This window comes from Siphateles boraxobius, unplaced genomic scaffold (assembly GCF_051911475.1).
Source record: "Siphateles boraxobius isolate OS27281-9 unplaced genomic scaffold, OSU_SipBor_1 8, whole genome shotgun sequence".
NCBI lineage: Eukaryota > Metazoa > Chordata > Actinopteri > Cypriniformes > Leuciscidae > Siphateles > Siphateles boraxobius.
Window position 1 is genome coordinate 28,205,751 of NW_027509208.1, and position 20,757 is coordinate 28,226,507.

A 20,757-nucleotide genomic window follows, 5' to 3' on the forward strand; every position below is an offset into this window, starting at 1 on the left:
CAAAACCATTTCTATAAACTAAATATTCAACAGAAGTGTACAATTACACGTAAGAAAGATGTCAGGAACGTTTGTATGTATTATTTGTGTGATTTTGGTAACTAAACTTACCTGAAAGCAGTGGAAAACAACAGTGAGAGACGCTAGTTTTGCTGTTTGTCAGTTGATGAGGTTTCCTCGTTTCCATGGTTCCATCTGCTCGCGCGCGCTCGTCTTTCAATCAGATAGCTTTGAATGGGACTCAATGTTTACGCGCACGTACGCATAGAACACGTCAAAAGGCACGCAGCATTAAAATAAACATCTAGAATTATAACATTTAACAATTTAAAATATCATTAATTTTAAATAATGAATTTAAAACTCATTGTGTAGTACTATGACCCATTCACTTGACAATTATGCTTTATTTTTTTATACCATTTTGCTTTTATTTTTATTGTAAAGCAATTTCAAGACATCTGTATTATATATAAGTAGTTATACGATTCACCTTATGTCAAAATGATTTATGACCCTATGATTGACAGGTGGGCGGGGCTAACCTTTGACCTTCCGGAGGGTGTTCCGGAGGTCCTTTGATGTAGGGATTAACCTTTGACCTTCCGGAGGGGGTTGTTCCGGAGGTCGCTTAATGTAGGGATTAACCTTTGACCTATCGATCGATCAAGTTGACAGTACATTCCGGAGGATGTTCCGGAGGTCCTTTAATGTAGGGATTAACCTTTGACCTATCGATCGATCAAGTTGACAGTTGTCTTTACCCTATTGACCTTTGTATGATATATGAAGTTGCCAGTTGTCTTTGCCAGTTGTCTTTGCCCCATTGATTTTGACCTATTGACCCCGGGGGAAATAACTTCTTGGTGTGGGAAATCCCCTCCGTGTCGGGGTGAGAAAATAATTTTTCTAATGTCACATATAGATTAGAATAGATTAGAATTACAAAAGTAAAATCATTTTACCGTTTCACTATGGTGAAGAATTGGATTAAAGTTGACAGTCTCCGCACTGTGTGTGTGTGTGCGTCTGTCTGTGAGTGTGTGCGTGTCATCCGATATCCTGGCATTCCTGAGCACGCTATATAAATGGGGATAGTGAGAAAATATCTCCCAGTAACTAAAGTTGAAACACATTCTGTTCTTTAAAAGTATATAAATGAAATGTACATTTAGTCATTTACAAATACCTTACACTAAAGTAGATTTGAAAAACATTCATTCCTTTAAAATAAATATCTTACTGATCCAAGTATTTAAAAAATAAAATCATCTCACCGTTTCACTATGGTGAAAAAAGCCCCCATGTGCGTTTCTCTCACACCCCTTGCATTTTGACAGTCTTTGAGCTAAATGTGTGTCTGTGTGACACATGATATCCTGGCATTCCTGGGTATGCTATATAAATGGGTATAGTGAGAAAAATATATTTTTTCTAATAATGCCAAATACCTTACACTAAAGTTGAAAAACATGTAGCCTACATTTAGAAATATAATATTTTTCATACTAACTAAAGTTGAAAAATCATACTGTTCTTTAAAAGTATATAAATGAAATGTACATTTAGTCATTCACAAATATCTTACACTAAAGTTGAAACACATTCTATTCTTTAAAAGTATAGAAAATATTTTTTTTTCAAAATAAAAATCATCCACCATGTTTTAGAGATACATACAGGTTATGAATGGGTTTACAAAAATAAAATCATCTTACTGTTTCAGAGAATTGGGTTAAAGTTGAAAAGTTGAAAAGTTCCCCGAGTGATTCCCTCTCACACCCCTTGCATTTTGACAGTCTTTGAGTTAAATGTGTGTCTGTGTGACACCGGATATCCTGGCATTCCTGAGCACGCTATATAAATGGGTATAGTGAGAAAAAGTTTTTTCTAATAATTTCACATATTTTACACTAGAGTTGAAAAACATTGATCTTTAAAATGGTTATAAATTTTTGTCATTTACAAATATCTTACACTAAAGTTGAACACATTCTGTTCTTTAAAAAGTATATAAATGATTATAAAAAATCTTTTAAAAACAAAAATAAAATCATCTTACATTTTAGAGAGTTGAAGAAGTAAATCCCAACACATCATTGTCCATATAACGTATGAATGTATTTACAAAAATATCCTCGAGTGTTTTTCTCCCACACCGGTCATTTTGACACTCTGTGATTCAGAGTGGAGGAGGAATGTGTGTGTGTGTGTGTGTGTGTGTGTGTGTGTGTGTGTGTGTGTGTGTGTGTGTGTGTGTGTGTGTGTGTGTGTGTGTGCGTGCGTGTGCGTGTGCGTGCGTGTGCGTGTGCGTGTGTGTGTGTGTGTGTGTGTGCGTGTGTGTGTGTGTGTGTGTCAGGCCAGCAGCAGTATGAGACGTTGAGGATGTTTTGTTAGTATTAATCTTAAAAGTTAATCTTAAAAGTTTAAAAATAAAAGATAATTTAAATTCAATTCAATTAATTATTTAAAGTCTTAATAAAAACGTTTTAATACAGTCGAATCTTCTATTTATCTTTTAGAAGATTACTGTAATGATTTTGTTTAACGGAGACCTAAAGTATAATGTTTATTAATTTAGTCATAGCCATAATGATTTTTGTACTGTAACAGCATATTCTATCCCGTACACCTAAACACGACCATCACAGAAAAAGGCATTTTTACATTTTCCAAAAAAAATAAATAAAATAAATAAATAATTTAATATAATTTCTAAGCTGTTTTGCACTCATACTAACTCAGTTCCATAAATTAACTAATCTCTATATTTAAATTAAATGATTATAAATAAAGTATATAACTCAATGAATATTAACAAGTATGTTACTAAAATGAATTCAAACTATTTAAACATAGTTTTAGCTAAATTAATTTATATATAAATACAAAAGTATATAAATATAAAAATACCTTACATTTCCACAGTGCTGAAGATGTAGTTCTTTATGCAATGATAAAAACAGTCCAAAGTCATAAACAAAATTTTATTCCTTTTTTATTCCTTCAGTGATAAACTACAGGGTGAAATGAATGCATGACCCCCTCACAGAGACGAGAGGAGTTACAGGACAGATGAGCCTCTGGGATGTGCCAATGTCATAGCATATGTAAAGTTAGTCTGCTTTCCAGAGTTTTATTCATACTAAATTCATTTGAAATATTAAAAGTTTAAATTAGATCTTTTAAAATTAAAAGACTGTTTAAATCAAAGCTTTAACGTTTTTTTAAAGTCGTATCTTCTATTTATTTTCTTAGAAGACTTATGTATGATATAAATGATTTTACATAAATTTAACCTAAGCTATTATTTTTACTAAAGCGTCTGTTCAAAAAATAAAGCAAAAACCGTACTTTGGTATCTTAGACAAAAATATTTCAAACAGTATTTTTTGTCCATGCCGCATGAAACATGTTGTCACAATGTTTTTGTTGTTTTAAAAGAAATCCCAGGACTCTACATTGCTCTTATTTAGATTAAATTGTATCATTTAGAAAATCACCGCACATGTTCAGAGACGCGATGTGCCTCTGTGGTCCATGAGTAATAAGTAAAGTTTGTCTTGAGCGAATATATAATTTTACTCGTCTTAATTCAAAGCATGATCTTACTTTTTCTACGGTAGCTATGATCTATTGTACGTATAAGATCATTTTTACTTTTCTTGTATCTCCCAAACTATCCTTATTCATTGTGGAAACACACAGGGTGAACCCCTTTACTGAGAGTATACTATCGGTTATCTACTCAAAATATATGTAGAATTTTAAAATGTTAGCCTTTGTTGATGCGACAGGCCACATGAACAGACTTTGGAGAGAGCTGATGATACTATAGCGGGAAGCATGCCCCTTTGACCTCCTCCATTTTTGTAGGCTTTTTGTTAAATACCCTATAGCTTAGTCCTTAATGGTACGCTGTGTAGAAATTTCCCCATCTAGCGGTGATATTGTATTTTGCATTCAAACGCATAGTGCTCTCTAGCGCTTCGCTTTTTCAAATGCGTATTGCAACTACGGTAACCGCTATGTGCCAAGAAGCTACGCCCTGTCGTCCAATTGCACTTCATCGAGTTTAACTATACACGTTTTACCGTTATGTTGCCTATGTAATGAATTACACAACCACGGAATGAAAAAGCTTGTAATTTAGACCATAACACTGACTTAACTGTCGAGGAGAAAGCAGGACTTCGGTGTCCCTTTCAAAGTCTTTTCTCCTTCATTAGCTCTATCCACCTGGGAAAAGCCACCCCCATATTTACCCTCGTTTTAAATTTGCCGGTCGCGTTTCCTTTTAGATTACATTTTTAAGCTTTATCATGGCTACGAGGATTGCATTATGAAGTGCCGTGCAATCTTTCAAGCGCCTCTCACTGACCGCTTCAGTGGTTTCAGTCAGCCGGCTCTGAACGAAAAGGTTGGCTAGTTGAGCTAGGCTAGTGCTTTTTGTCCCTCTCTGCTATTATAGTTTTTCAAGATGGCGGAACGACATGGAGGCCTCCATGGACTTACCCGTACCATGTAAATAAAGATAAGAAATTCTTTGCTTACGAGGATAAGTCAGTTCGTTGGCAAAGGTAATTTTACACCAACGAGAAAATATTTATGAATAAAGACATTGATTTTAGCTAATACAATACTTTATAAAAAAACTACCATAAGTTTAATTTCAGATGTGTAAATTACGAAACTCAATTTTTTAACCGAGTGAATCTACGCATGAGAGATCTTCATAAGTCATAACTTCAAACCAAAAGATTAAAAACCAAAGATTAAGCTAAATGACACTAGGTTCCAGCGTACCTAAAAAGTTAAAAAGTTAAAATCATGCATACGTGTTGTGTTCTGACACAAGGCCATTAGCTGATTCTTTTTGTTTTATAAATTTACTTTACTGATTTCTACAAATATCAGCCTGATAATATGTACTTAATACACGATGAAACAAGATAATCATGCTACCAATTACGTCTGACACAATGTTTTTAAGAAAAGTAGAGTTTTAAAATGCAACTAAACCAGATGATTTTTCTTTTGACAAACCTACAGAAATGCATGTCGATTACTAAGTTTCAGGCATAGTGCAAACATGCAATGTTCGAGAAAGTGTAATCTTTGCGAGGTCTCACCCACAAACGCAAAACTTTGTGTTGGGAAAATATTATGGAAGTAATTTTCAAACCGTAATTATATCACATTTATATTTTATTACTATTATGGTTTCATGTTGATTTAAAGTATTTGTTATTAATTAATACCTTTATTTTTATCTAACAATTCAATATCCAGCTCAAAATTTTGTTCAAAAATTGATCTCTGATCCCAAATAATTAGATAATGCAATGCTCACAAGCCACAGATATTCTCCTGCATAGTATGTGTGTAAATAGTAGTGCTTAAATCTTTGGCTGTATTTTGTCACCCTCATGCTGATCCATGCATAGCTTTTTACTAAAAGAAAATGGAAGTCATTATCAAACTTGAATTAAACCATATTTTATTTATTAATATTAGGCTTTCGTGCTGATTTAAAGTTTTTTATTTGTTATTAACTAATACCTTTTTTTTTTTTTTTTTTACATCCACCACAATTTTTTTTTCAAAAATTGTTCTCTGACCCCAAATAAACAGATAATGGAATCTTCACAAGCTACAGTTAGATATTATTCTGCTTAGTATGTGTGTAAATAGTTGTGCTTAAATGTTTCGATGTATTTTTACACGCCAACACATTCTGTCACACCGTAGTGATGTAAAGTTCCACACTCTTGTAAAGACTATGGTCTAACTTTAAAACATAATCTTTTACATTAATTCAAAAGACCAAATCACTAAGAAAAGTACCGTTTAAAATAATAAATACACAAAAGTTCACAAATGATGGTTTTATTACTATTACTATTCAGATAGCAGACGACACTGGTTCACATTTTGAATGTGTGTCTGTTTTAGGTGAAGACTTTTCTTTGAGAGCCGTCGACATTCATTGTTTATAGGAATAAATGACCATTGATAATTTAAGTGATTGTACTCTGAAGTATTTCTGTTTGAGAATGTTTGACTAAATTGCAACTTTCCCTCTATCTACGATGTGGAATCACACAAATTATTAACGCAAAAAGTATGTGCATGCTGTTTTACACGTTACAACAGAATCACATATGACTCTTGCACTGAGAGAGGCGTATTCATTAAGACTGTTAAACAAATCGGTTTAAACCTGCAGATAACATTGCACAAAGTAAATTCTAGTGATCAACTTTCTAAAAAGCAAATACAACATGAGCCATACAGAAAAGCCACTTGTGATCAGTTTTGTATGTTTGTAATTGACATCATGTTTCTTTTTGTACAGTTTGCAAAAACTATAGTCTCCGAGCGTGGTCAAACATATAGGAATTTATGAAAAACATGAACAGATATTTCTACATGAGATATTTATTTTAGAACGTCTTTCAGCTATGTCTACGAAACATCGACATGAAAGATGAGTATTGCTGTTTTTCTGTCACCTATAAAACTATTATACTTCAAACTCGTCTAGCTATTGCCCATTTCACAGCACAGTCGGTTATTTTTTCTACGTGGCTAAACAACGGTTAAGCTAATGAATTACCGTTGAAAGGCGGGATGATTCATTTTTTATTCCGTCTACACCGATACTTTGACACAAGAGTTTTAGTCAGGGGGTCTTTTAGGCCTGATCCAGAAAACAGACATTGTGTTTTATGTCTTAATAATCGTTCTTCTTTTTATGAAAAGTAAGCAGTTTTTGGCCTCATCATCAAAAATGTTTAAACATATTGTAAATATCAATTGTTATATAAATTATATGTGAAACACGCTCAGTCGCATTAGAGTCGGATTCTTGTTTATATTGAAGTTTGTTATTGAACCGCTAGTGTTCTTAAATTGTTTACCACGGTTTCATTTTTAACAACACAATCGTAACACTTTTCGTATTTTGTACGATGTTTTCTTTACACTCTCACCCCATGGATATCGGTTTCCTACAGTTAGCTGTAATGTTGGTGAACTCTAGGCCTTCTCTTTTTCATGTACGACAGTATTTGCATGAATTGGCTTGATTTAATAAAATGATGGTTTAAACCACATTATATTATTATACCATTTTTAAATTGCGCTTAAATGTATATTTTATATTTTAACCCTTTATGCAAATATAGAATAGGCCTACCGCACAAGGATCTCTGAAATATTTTTTTCGTGTAAAACATCTATGTAGATCTATGTTTTTAAAAATACAATATAATAATATAATGTGGTTTAAACCATCATTTTATTAAATCAAGCCAATTCATGCAAATACTGTCGTATATGAAAAAGAGAAGGCCTAGAGTTCACCAACATTACAGCTAACTGTAGGAAACCGATATCCATGGGGTGAGAGTGTAAAGAAAACATCGTACAAAATACGAAAAGTGTTACGATTGTGTTGTTAAAAATGAAACCGTGGTAAACAATTTAAGAACACTAGCGGTTCAATAACAAACTTCAATATAAACAAGAATCCGACTCTAATGCGACTGAGCGTGTTTCACATATAATTTATATAACAATTGATATTTACAATATGTTTAAACATTTTTGATGATGAGGCCAAAAACTGCTTACTTTTCATAAAAAGAAGAACGATTATTAAGACATAAAACACAATGTCTGTTTTCTGGATCAGGCCTAAAAGACCCCCTGACTAAAACTCTTGTGTCAAAGTATCGGTGTAGACGGAATAAAAAATGAATCATCCCGCCTTTCAACGGTAATTCATTAGCTTAACCGTTGTTTAGCCACGTAGAAAAAATAACCGACTGTGCTGTGAAATGGGCAATAGCTAGACGAGTTTGAAGTATAATAGTTTTATAGGTGACAGAAAAACAGCAATACTCATCTTTCATGTCGATGTTTCGTAGACATAGCTGAAAGACGTTCTAAAATAAATATCTCATGTAGAAATATCTGTTCATGTTTTTCATAAATTCCTATATGTTTGACCACGCTCGGAGACTATAGTTTTTGCAAACTGTACAAAAAGAAACATGATGTCAATTACAAACATACAAAACTGATCACAAGTGGCTTTTCTGTATGGCTCATGTTGTATTTGCTTTTTAGAAAGTTGATCACTAGAATTTACTTTGTGCAATGTTATCTGCAGGTTTAAACCGATTTGTTTAACAGTCTTAATGAATACGCCTCTCTCAGTGCAAGAGTCATATGTGATTCTGTTGTAACGTGTAAAACAGCATGCACATACTTTTTGCGTTAATAATTTGTGTGATTCCACATCGTAGATAGAGGGAAAGTTGCAATTTAGTCAAACATTCTCAAACAGAAATACTTCAGAGTACAATCACTTAAATTATCAATGGTCATTTATTCCTATAAACAATGAATGTCGACGGCTCTCAAAGAAAAGTCTTCACCTAAAACAGACACACATTCAAAATGTGAACCAGTGTCGTCTGCTATCTGAATAGTAATAGTAATAAAACCATCATTTGTGAACTTTTGTGTATTTATTATTTTAAACGGTACTTTTCTTAGTGATTTGGTCTTTTGAATTAATGTAAAAGATTATGTTTTAAAGTTAGACCATAGTCTTTACAAGAGTGTGGAACTTTACATCACTACGGTGTGACAGAATGTGTTGGCGTGTAAAAATACATCGAAACATTTAAGCACAACTATTTACACACATACTAAGCAGAATAATATCTAACTGTAGCTTGTGAAGATTCCATTATCTGTTTATTTGGGGTCAGAGAACAATTTTTGAAAAAAAAATTGTGGTGGATGTAAAAAAAAAAAAAAAAAAGGTATTAGTTAATAACAAATAAAAAACTTTAAATCAGCACGAAAGCCTAATATTAATAAATAAAATATGGTTTAATTCAAGTTTGATAATGACTTCCATTTTCTTTTAGTAAAAAGCTATGCATGGATCAGCATGAGGGTGACAAAATACAGCCAAAGATTTAAGCACTACTATTTACACACATACTATGCAGGAGAATATCTGTGGCTTGTGAGCATTGCATTATCTAATTATTTGGGATCAGAGATCAATTTTTGAACAAAATTTTGAGCTGGATATTGAATTGTTAGATAAAAATAAAGGTATTAATTAATAACAAATACTTTAAATCAACATGAAACCATAATAGTAATAAAATATAAATGTGATATAATTACGGTTTGAAAATTACTTCCATAATATTTTCCCAACACAAAGTTTTGCGTTTGTGGGTGAGACCTCGCAAAGATTACACTTTCTCGAACATTGCATGTTTGCACTATGCCTGAAACTTAGTAATCGACATGCATTTCTGTAGGTTTGTCAAAAGAAAAATCATCTGGTTTAGTTGCATTTTAAAACTCTACTTTTCTTAAAAACATTGTGTCAGACGTAATTGGTAGCATGATTATCTTGTTTCATCGTGTATTAAGTACATATTATCAGGCTGATATTTGTAGAAATCAGTAAAGTAAATTTATAAAACAAAAAGAATCAGCTAATGGCCTTGTGTCAGAACACAACACGTATGCATGATTTTAACTTTTTAACTTTTTAGGTACGCTGGAACCTAGTGTCATTTAGCTTAATCTTTGGTTTTTAATCTTTTGGTTTGAAGTTATGACTTATGAAGATCTCTCATGCGTAGATTCACTCGGTTAAAAAATTGAGTTTCGTAATTTACACATCTGAAATTAAACTTATGGTAGTTTTTTTATAAAGTATTGTATTAGCTAAAATCAATGTCTTTATTCATAAATATTTTCTCGTTGGTGTAAAATTACCTTTGCCAACGAACTGACTTATCCTCGTAAGCAAAGAATTTCTTATCTTTATTTACATGGTACGGGTAAGTCCATGGAGGCCTCCATGTCGTTCCGCCATCTTGAAAAACTATAATAGCAGAGAGGGACAAAAAGCACTAGCCTAGCTCAACTAGCCAACCTTTTCGTTCAGAGCCGGCTGACTGAAACCACTGAAGCGGTCAGTGAGAGGCGCTTGAAAGATTGCACGGCACTTCATAATGCAATCCTCGTAGCCATGATAAAGCTTAAAAATGTAATCTAAAAGGAAACGCGACCGGCAAATTTAAAACGAGGGTAAATATGGGGGTGGCTTTTCCCAGGTGGATAGAGCTAATGAAGGAGAAAAGACTTTGAAAGGGACACCGAAGTCCTGCTTTCTCCTCGACAGTTAAGTCAGTGTTATGGTCTAAATTACAAGCTTTTTCATTCCGTGGTTGTGTAATTCATTACATAGGCAACATAACGGTAAAACGTGTATAGTTAAACTCGATGAAGTGCAATTGGACGACAGGGCGTAGCTTCTTGGCACATAGCGGTTACCGTAGTTGCAATACGCATTTGAAAAAGCGAAGCGCTAGAGAGCACTATGCGTTTGAATGCAAAATACAATATCATCGCTAGATGGGGAAATTTCTACACAGCGTACCATTAAGGACTAAGCTATAGGGTATTTAACAAAAAGCCTACAAAAATGGAGGAGGTCAAAGGGGCATGCTTCCCGCTATAGTATCATCAGCTCTCTCCAAAGTCTGTTCATGTGGCCTGTCGCATCAACAAAGGCTAACATTTTAAAATTCTACATATATTTTGAGTAGATAACCGATAGTATACTCTCAGTAAAGGGGTTCACCCTGTGTGTTTCCACAATGAATAAGGATAGTTTGGGAGATACAAGAAAAGTAAAAATGATCTTATACGTACAATAGATCATAGCTACCGTAGAAAAAGTAAGATCATGCTTTGAATTAAGACGAGTAAAATTATATATTCGCTCAAGACAAACTTTACTTATTACTCATGGACCACAGAGGCACATCGCGTCTCTGAACATGTGCGGTGATTTTCTAAATGATACAATTTAATCTAAATAAGAGCAATGTAGAGTCCTGGGATTTCTTTTAAAACAACAAAAACATTGTGACAACATGTTTCATGCGGCATGGACAAAAAATACTGTTTGAAATATTTTTGTCTAAGATACCAAAGTACGGTTTTTGCTTTATTTTTTGAACAGACGCTTTAGTAAAAATAATAGCTTAGGTTAAATTTATGTAAAATCATTTATATCATACATAAGTCATAAGTCTTCTAAGAAAATAAATAGAAGATACGACTTTAAAAAAACGTTAAAGCTTTGATTTAAACAGTCTTTTAATTTTAAAAGATCTAATTTAAACTTTTAATATTTCAGATGAATTTAGTATGAATAAAACTCTGGAAAGCAGACTAACTTTACATATGCTATGACATTGGCACATCCCAGAGGCTCATCTGTCCTGTAACTCCTCTCGTCTCTGTGAGGGGGTCATGCATTCATTTCACCCTGTAGTTTATCACTGAAGGAATAAAAAAGGAATAAAATTTTGTTTATGACTTTGGACTGTTTTTATCATTGCATAAAGAACTACATCTTCAGCACTGTGGAAATGTAAGGTATTTTTATATTTATATACTTTTGTATTTATATATAAATTAATTTAGCTAAAACTATGTTTAAATAGTTTGAATTCATTTTAGTAACATACTTGTTAATATTCATTGAGTTATATACTTTATTTATAATCATTTAATTTAAATATAGAGATTAGTTAATTTATGGAACTGAGTTAGTATGAGTGCAAAACAGCTTAGAAATTATATTAAATTATTTATTTATTTTATTTATTTTTTTTGGAAAATGTAAAAATGCCTTTTTCTGTGATGGTCGTGTTTAGGTGTACGGGATAGAATATGCTGTTACAGTACAAAAATCATTATGGCTATGACTAAATTAATAAACATTATACTTTAGGTCTCCGTTAAACAAAATCATTACAGTAATCTTCTAAAAGATAAATAGAAGATTCGACTGTATTAAAACGTTTTTATTAAGACTTTAAATAATTAATTGAATTGAATTTAAATTATCTTTTATTTTTAAACTTTTAAGATTAACTTTTAAGATTAATACTAACAAAACATCCTCAACGTCTCATACTGCTGCTGGCCTGACACACACACACACACACGCACACACACACACACACACACACGCACACGCACACGCACGCACACACACACACACACACACACACACACACACACACACACACACACACACACACACACACACACACACACACACACACACACACACACACACACACACACACATTCCTCCTCCACTCTGAATCACAGAGTGTCAAAATGACCGGTGTGGGAGAAAAACACTCGAGGATATTTTTGTAAATACATTCATACGTTATATGGACAATGATGTGTTGGGATTTACTTCTTCAACTCTCTAAAATGTAAGATGATTTTATTTTTGTTTTTAAAAGATTTTTTATAATCATTTATATACTTTTTAAAGAACAGAATGTGTTCAACTTTAGTGTAAGATATTTGTAAATGACAAAAATTTATAACCATTTTAAAGATCAATGTTTTTCAACTCTAGTGTAAAATATGTGAAATTATTAGAAAAAACTTTTTCTCACTATACCCATTTATATAGCGTGCTCAGGAATGCCAGGATATCCGGTGTCACACAGACACACATTTAACTCAAAGACTGTCAAAATGCAAGGGGTGTGAGAGGGAATCACTCGGGGAACTTTTCAACTTTTCAACTTTAACCCAATTCTCTGAAACAGTAAGATGATTTTATTTTTGTAAACCCATTCATAACCTGTATGTATCTCTAAAACATGGTGGATGATTTTTATTTTGAAAAAAAAATATTTTCTATACTTTTAAAGAATAGAATGTGTTTCAACTTTAGTGTAAGATATTTGTGAATGACTAAATGTACATTTCATTTATATACTTTTAAAGAACAGTATGATTTTTCAACTTTAGTTAGTATGAAAAATATTATATTTCTAAATGTAGGCTACATGTTTTTCAACTTTAGTGTAAGGTATTTGGCATTATTAGAAAAAATATATTTTTCTCACTATACCCATTTATATAGCATACCCAGGAATGCCAGGATATCATGTGTCACACAGACACACATTTAGCTCAAAGACTGTCAAAATGCAAGGGGTGTGAGAGAAACGCACATGGGGGCTTTTTTCACCATAGTGAAACGGTGAGATGATTTTATTTTTTAAATACTTGGATCAGTAAGATATTTATTTTAAAGGAATGAATGTTTTTCAAATCTACTTTAGTGTAAGGTATTTGTAAATGACTAAATGTACATTTCATTTATATACTTTTAAAGAACAGAATGTGTTTCAACTTTAGTTACTGGGAGATATTTTCTCACTATCCCCATTTATATAGCGTGCTCAGGAATGCCAGGATATCGGATGACACGCACACACTCACAGACAGACGCACACACACACACAGTGCGGAGACTGTCAACTTTAATCCAATTCTTCACCATAGTGAAACGGTAAGATGATTTTACTTTTGTAATTCTAATCTATTCTAATCTATATGCGACATTAGAAAAATTATTTTCTCACCCCGACACGGAGGGGATTTCCCACACCAAGAAGTTATTTCCCCCGGGGTCAATAGGTCAAAATCAATGGGGCAAAGACAACTGGCAAAGACAACTGGCAACTTCATATATCATACAAAGGTCAATAGGGTAAAGACAACTGTCAACTTGATCGATCGATAGGTCAAAGGTTAATCCCTACATTAAAGGACCTCCGGAACATCCTCCGGAATGTACTGTCAACTTGATCGATCGATAGGTCAAAGGTTAATCCCTACATTAAGCGACCTCCGGAACAACCCCCTCCGGAAGGTCAAAGGTTAATCCCTACATCAAAGGACCTCCGGAACACCCTCCGGAAGGTCAAAGGTTAGCCCCGCCCACCTGTCAATCATAGGGTCATAAATCATTTTGACATAAGGTGAATCGTATAACTACTTATATATATATATATATATATATATATATATATATATATATATATATATTACATTAAAAGAGAATATGAATTAAGCACTATCTTTATATAAAGATTGTAATGGGGGCCCGTGACGTTGCAGTTTCGTTGCCAGTAAGTCATACAATTACCAAGTTATTACGATTAGAGTACGTATCGATAAACGACAACGTTGTTGGGTATTTTATAACCTTAGGAGGACGTACTGACGACGTTGTGGTTTGGTCATATGATGGTAATGAAATTACGGGCATGCAACGTTGTAGTTACGTTGCCAGTAAGTCATAAAATTACCAAGTAATTACGATTAGAGTACGTATCTGCAACGTTGTTGGTTATCTTATAACCTTAGGAGGACGTACTGTCGACGTTGTGGGTTGGTAATATGATGGTAATGAAATTACGAGCATGCGACGTTGTAGTTACGTTGTCAATTGGTAAAGTCATGACGTGACCAATAAGTACGAATACATTACGTAACTGTTACGTCGTGTGTTAGCTGGGATAGTTATGTGCGTTTGAATGTGCGCAGGTTTGTAATTCCTTACAAACCATCCCTAAACAAACTACTTGTCTATAAATTTTGATGCAGAATTTTATTTTATCTTATCACTTCGGGTAGGTACGCGAACCAAAAAATGCATTGTCATCGGGTCCAGGCGAAAGTCCTTGTCAGATCTGGAAACGGCCTGGATCCGGCAGGCTGCGGGAAAACCTCGGGATAAACAAAGACACTAAAATTAGCGTAGATGCCATTCTTCTTATGATGTAACGAGTACATCAGGATTTAAGGGAAGTGTTCCCAGTTCCGGCTGACCTAATCTAAGCAGCCTAATATTGAATTATAGAAGTCTATAGTGTTATGTGAATGATAGGTCAAAGAGATGTGTTTTTAGTCTAGCTTTGAACTGACCGGCTGTGTCTGCTTCCCGGACAATGTTCGGAAGATTGTTCCAAAGTTTTGGTGCTGAATAGGAAAAGGATCTACCGCCAGCAGTCGATTTAGATATACTAGGTATTATCAACTGGCCAGAACTTTGAGATCGCAATAGACGTGATGGACTATAATGCGTTAAGAGCTCGCTCAAGTACTGGGGAGCTAAACCATTTAGTGCTTTGTAAGTAATCAGCAATATTGATGTCATGAACGCATGAAATAGTTGTTCCGCATTTGTCAATGAGAGCATATGACGTAATTTAGATATATTTTTAAGATGGAAAAATGCGGTTTTACAGACACTAGACACGTGACTTTCAAATGAAAGATTGGTATCAAAGAGCACACCCAGGTTCCTAACTGACGACGAAGACTTACCAGAGCAGCCATCAAGTGTTAAACAGTATTCAAGGTTATTACGTGTGGAAGTTTTTTGTCCAGTAATTAGAATCTTTGTTTTTTCAGAATTTAGTAGTAGGAAATTACAAGTCATCCAATTTTTTACATCAACTATGCATTCCGATAATTTTGTGAATTGGTGAGTTTCGTTAGGTTTGGAAGAAATATAGAGCTGAGTATCATCAGCATAACAGTGAAAGCTAATTCCATGTTTCCTAATGATATCTCCTAAAGGTAATATGTACAGAGTGAAAAGCAGCGGTCCAAGAACTGAGCCTTGTGGTACGCCATACTGAACTTGTTATCGATAAGACATCTCTTCATTTACTGCTACAAACTGATAGCGGTCAGATAAATATGATTTAAACCAAGCTAATGCAATTCCACTAATGTCAACATAGTTTTTTAGTCTATTTAAGAGAATGTTGTGGTCAATGGTGTCAAATGCAGCACTAAGATCAAGTAACACTAATAGAGAGATACAACCACGATCGGATGATAAGAGCAAATCATTTGTGACTCTAATGAGAGCTGTCTCAGTGCTATGGTGCGGTCTAAATCCTGACTGGAAATCCTCGCAGATATCATTTCCTTCAAGAAAGGAACACAGTTGTGAGGATACTGCTTTTTCTAATATCTTTGATTGAAAAGGTAGATTTGAGATCGGCCTGTAATTGACTAATTCTGTAGGATCAAGTTGCGTTTTTTTATCAAGTGGTTTAATCATAGCCAGCTTAAAGGTTTTTGGTACGTATCCTAGAGACAAAGACGAATTAATGATGTTAAGAAGAGGATCTATGACTTCTGGAAGCATCTCTTTCAATAGTTTAGTTGGTATAGGGTCTAACATACATGTTGTCGATTTAGATGAATTAACGAGTTTGCAAAATTCTTCCTCTCCTATGGCAATGAATGAATCAAATTTTACCTCAGGTAGACTATAATGCACTCCCTGATGCGATGCTGTAGTAGACGGTTGCATAGTTATAATTTTGTCCCTAATATTATCAATCTTACAAGTGAAGAAGTTCATAAAGTCATTACTGCTGTGTTTCTTGGAAACTTCTGGGCTTGAAGCTTTCTTTTTCGTTAGTGTAGCCACTTTTTCAAATAAATACCTAGGATTATGTTTATTGTCTTCTAATAGGGTTGAAAAATAAGCAGATCTAGCATGTTTTAAAGCCTCTCTGTAAGCAATCGAGCTCTCCTTCCATGAAATCCGAAATAACTCTAGTTTTGTTTTCTTCCAGTTGCGCTCCATTTTTCTGGCTGCTCTCTTAAGGGCCCGGGTGTGCTCGTTGTACCACGGCGTTGGATTATTTTCTTTAATCTTCTTTAAGCGCAATGGAGCAACTGTGTCTAAAGTGCTGGAAAGGAGAGAGTTAAAAGTTTCTGCTGCAATATCAAGTTCTTCTAAGCTATCTGGGATGCTGAAATGATGAAACTGATTAGGAAGATTATTGATAAAGCAATCTTTAGTGGCAGAAGTGATAGGTCTAACATACTTGTAAAACGGATTTGGCTTTGCAGCCTTGGCTAAATGTAATTTACATGAGACTAGATAATGATCTGAGATGTCGTCGCTCTGCTGCAGAATTTCAACAGCATCAACATTGATTCCATGTGATAATATTAGATCTAGAGTATGATTACGACAATGAGTAGGTCCTGACACGTGTTGTCTAACTCCAATAGAGTTAAGAATGTATTTAAATGCCAACCCATTGCATCTTTTTCATTATCTACATGTATATTAAAATCACCAACAATTAGGACTTTATCTACAGTCAATACTAATTCTAATAGAAAGTCAGCAAATTCTTTGATAAAATCTTTATGGTGGCCTGTATACAGTTGCCAGCAGAATTCTCAAACTTGATTTATCGTTTACATTATATATTTTTACATTAAGCACCAACACTTCAAAATAAGTATATTTAAAACTAGATTTTTAAGTGGTTTTGAAAATATTACTATAAATTACAGCAACACCTCCCCCTTTGCCTTTCAGACGAGGTTCATGTTTATAACAGTAATCATGGGGGGTGGACTCATTTAAAGTAATGTACTCGTTTGGTTTTAGCCAGGTTTCTGTCATACACAGCACATCTAGGTTATAATCTGAAATCATATCATTAACTATGAGCGCTTTTGAAGTAAGGGAATTGTATATTCAGCAACCCAAGCTTTATCGTTTGTTCATCTATATTATATCTATTTTTTATTTGTTGAATATGAATTACATTTTTAACCTAAGATCGGTTTGGAAGTTTTTTGGATTTCCAAATTCGGGGAAAAGACACAGTCTCTATATGATGATATCTAGGTGAAAGAGGCTCTATGTGATGGGATTTATCTGACCTTGGTGACGCGAGGCCGCTAGCAGACGGTCGGTTTAGCCAGTCTGTCTGCTTCCTGACCTGAGCCCCAGATTGTCATGTTTTGTCTCATTAATTGCCAAATTACTAGAGAGAAGAGCAGCACCAGCCCAGGAGGGATGAATACCATCTCTTTTCAACAGGTCAGGTTTGCCCCAAAAACTTTTCCAATTGTCTATGAATTCTATATTATTTTGCGGACACCACTTAGACAGCCAGCCATTGAGTGATGACAATCTGCTAACTATCTCATCACTCCTTCGAACAGGAAGGGGGCCAGAGCAAATTACAGTGCCTGACATCGTACTTGCGAGTTCAAACACCTCTTTAATATTAATTTTGGTGATCTCCGACTGGCGGAGTCGAACATCATTAGTGCCGACGTGAATAACAATCTTAGAGAATTTACGATTAGCATTAGCCAGCACTTTTAAATTTGCTTTGATGTCAGGCGTTCTGGCTCCCGGCAAACATGTGACTATGTCGGCTGGTGTCCCTATTTTCACGTTCCGTGTGATCGCATCACCAATTACCAGGGCACAATCAAGAGAATTCTCAGTGGGTGTTTCACTGAGTGGGACAAATCGATTTGTTATGGTAATCAAAACGGAAGAGTGGTTTTTTGATCCGCGACTAGAGCGATCCCTCACCGTCACCCATTTGCCTTGCTGCACAGGCAATAATTCAGCCAGACCGAATCATGTAAAGAGTTGACTATGCAAGGCGCATCCAAAATAGTATCTAAAGCACTAGCACACTTACTATCCTCAATTAAAGTTTGGATGCGTGTTTCTAATTCTGAAATCTTCTCCGTCAGCCTGACTGTCTCCTTGCATGTATCACATATAAACCCTATATTGCCGACGGGGAAGGCTATGCTAAACATGTAACATGAAGTGCAGGTGACAATAACAGGACAAGACATTACTCACCGTGTTTGGATAATGCAATGTTTAAAAAATACATAGGCTATGGAAGTAAAATAATGGCAAATGTTTTTGAAACAAAAAATAGGCATTGCATTAACCCTGCTTGCATTTTAATGTTTTGTATTTGTATGGCTTGCATTTTGATGTTCTGAAATTCAACATGGTTGAATAATTAAGCTGTGAAAATTTCAATTCAAAACATTTTAAACACATTTTCATTATTACAAATTAAATAATCCCTATTCACCTTTCACATTTCACTTCCAAAATATTCAAACTGTTTAAAAATACAACCTATAATGTTCAACAGGCAGTTTTCGGTCCATTTTATTTCGCTTTGCAAATTCGCTTCCACAAATTCAGTGGTTCAAATTCGACAGTAAATTCAAAATTGACATCCAGTAACTGCAGGAAAAGCAGTAGATTACCGAGCATAATCTCCATCTGCTGTTAGTCGACCTCACCAGCGGGGGGTGCAAGCGTGTGTTGTTGACGAGCAACTGTTAGAGCAAGCCATTTATTCATAAAAACTCATTTACAGCATCTGAGCATGCATTACGTTTTGTGATGATTTTCTGGGTCAGTATCAGCTTATAAGCATTCTCTACAATGAACGGGATTATAATTGGTTTCCCTAAATTCCTCATCATACTCAAGGATTCCCCTTCCGTCGGGACAAAACGTTTAACGTAGCTTAATGGACTAATACAGTGATATAAAAGACCAAACTCGCACCTTATTGGGAAGTATGCCTACATACATGTACTGCATTAGATTAAACTGGGAAGGGTCATAGCACTTGCATATTGCTGTCCTATATTGTTAGTTTAATCAGTGCAAAAGAGACTCAAAATACTCTGTTGATTTTGATATTACATATAAGTGTTATACATAATTCAAAACTGTTAAATGTCTTCTTTTATTTGTATACACTCATAATAAAAACGAAATGTTGTGTTTTTCGTAAAATAAACAAAATAAACATGATATACGCGTTCTGCCGTTTCTCTCAATGTGAAGTTCATTCTGAAACGCAACAGAAAATGATCTGTAACTCAGCTTATGTTTGTCAGACAGACTTGAAATGTATGTCTTTACAAAGCTTAGAATCTCTATTTTTAAATGATGAAAATTATATCAAAAGCAAATATTCTCTGTTTAAGTAATCAGTATGAAAGCAACCACATGTACAGTTTCTCAAACGGGTCCTAATTAACTCTAATGTGACCACACCCACGCGCGCAAGAGCGATTGACATGCAAATGATCCACGTGAAGGAGCAGACCGGAAAACGCCCTTGCACCTCAAAACAAAGAATCAGCGACTACAGTAGCCTACTCCTCTGCTTTGAGTTTGGTAGATTGTTTGTGCTGTGTTGTGCTGAGCACCTTGGATTTACATCAGCTAGAGGAACGCGGTTTGAAGATGAGAAAGAGTTTTAAGGTAAGACATCCACTCATAATGTTATTGTTATATAAACTTTACATTGCGCAACTAGTCAAACTGGTGCCAGACTAAAATGTACGTTATGAAATGAGATTGGAGTAAAAACATGAAGCCTTATTCTAAATTTATATACATGTACGCCCTGATAGCACACGTACATCACAGAGACGTCTATTTGTGTTTACATCTGGAAGACGTATTTTTTAGAGTGTTGCTCATCTGCAATACGTCTATAGGACATTTCCTGTCAGATGTCAAATAGACGTTTAGAAGATGTCTTTAAGATGTAATGATTTAGAATGTATGTTAAACTGACATCTTAAAGATGCCTATCAGATGTTAGTAAATAGCAGATGCTTTCCAGATGAAGTGATATTTAACAGACATCTTGCAGACGTACGTGTACACGACAGGAGGATAATAAAACACAGCATGATATACAAGTATCTTATGAGTATTTACTCTAATATGGTGAATATTATAATGTTTAGAAAAGTGTTTACTGTTAAATACTGTGTTTGTGGGTATCTGCTCAAACGTAGATATGTATATGTGGTAACAATAATGTTTCATAGTTTGGAGCGGCTCGATCGCTTCAGTAAATGTTCTCTACACGTGCTGTGAGTTTCAGTCAGTCGCGCTGTACGTTTCAAAACCAAAACACGCAAAACAATAGGCTTCATGTATTTACTCCAATCTCATTTCATAAC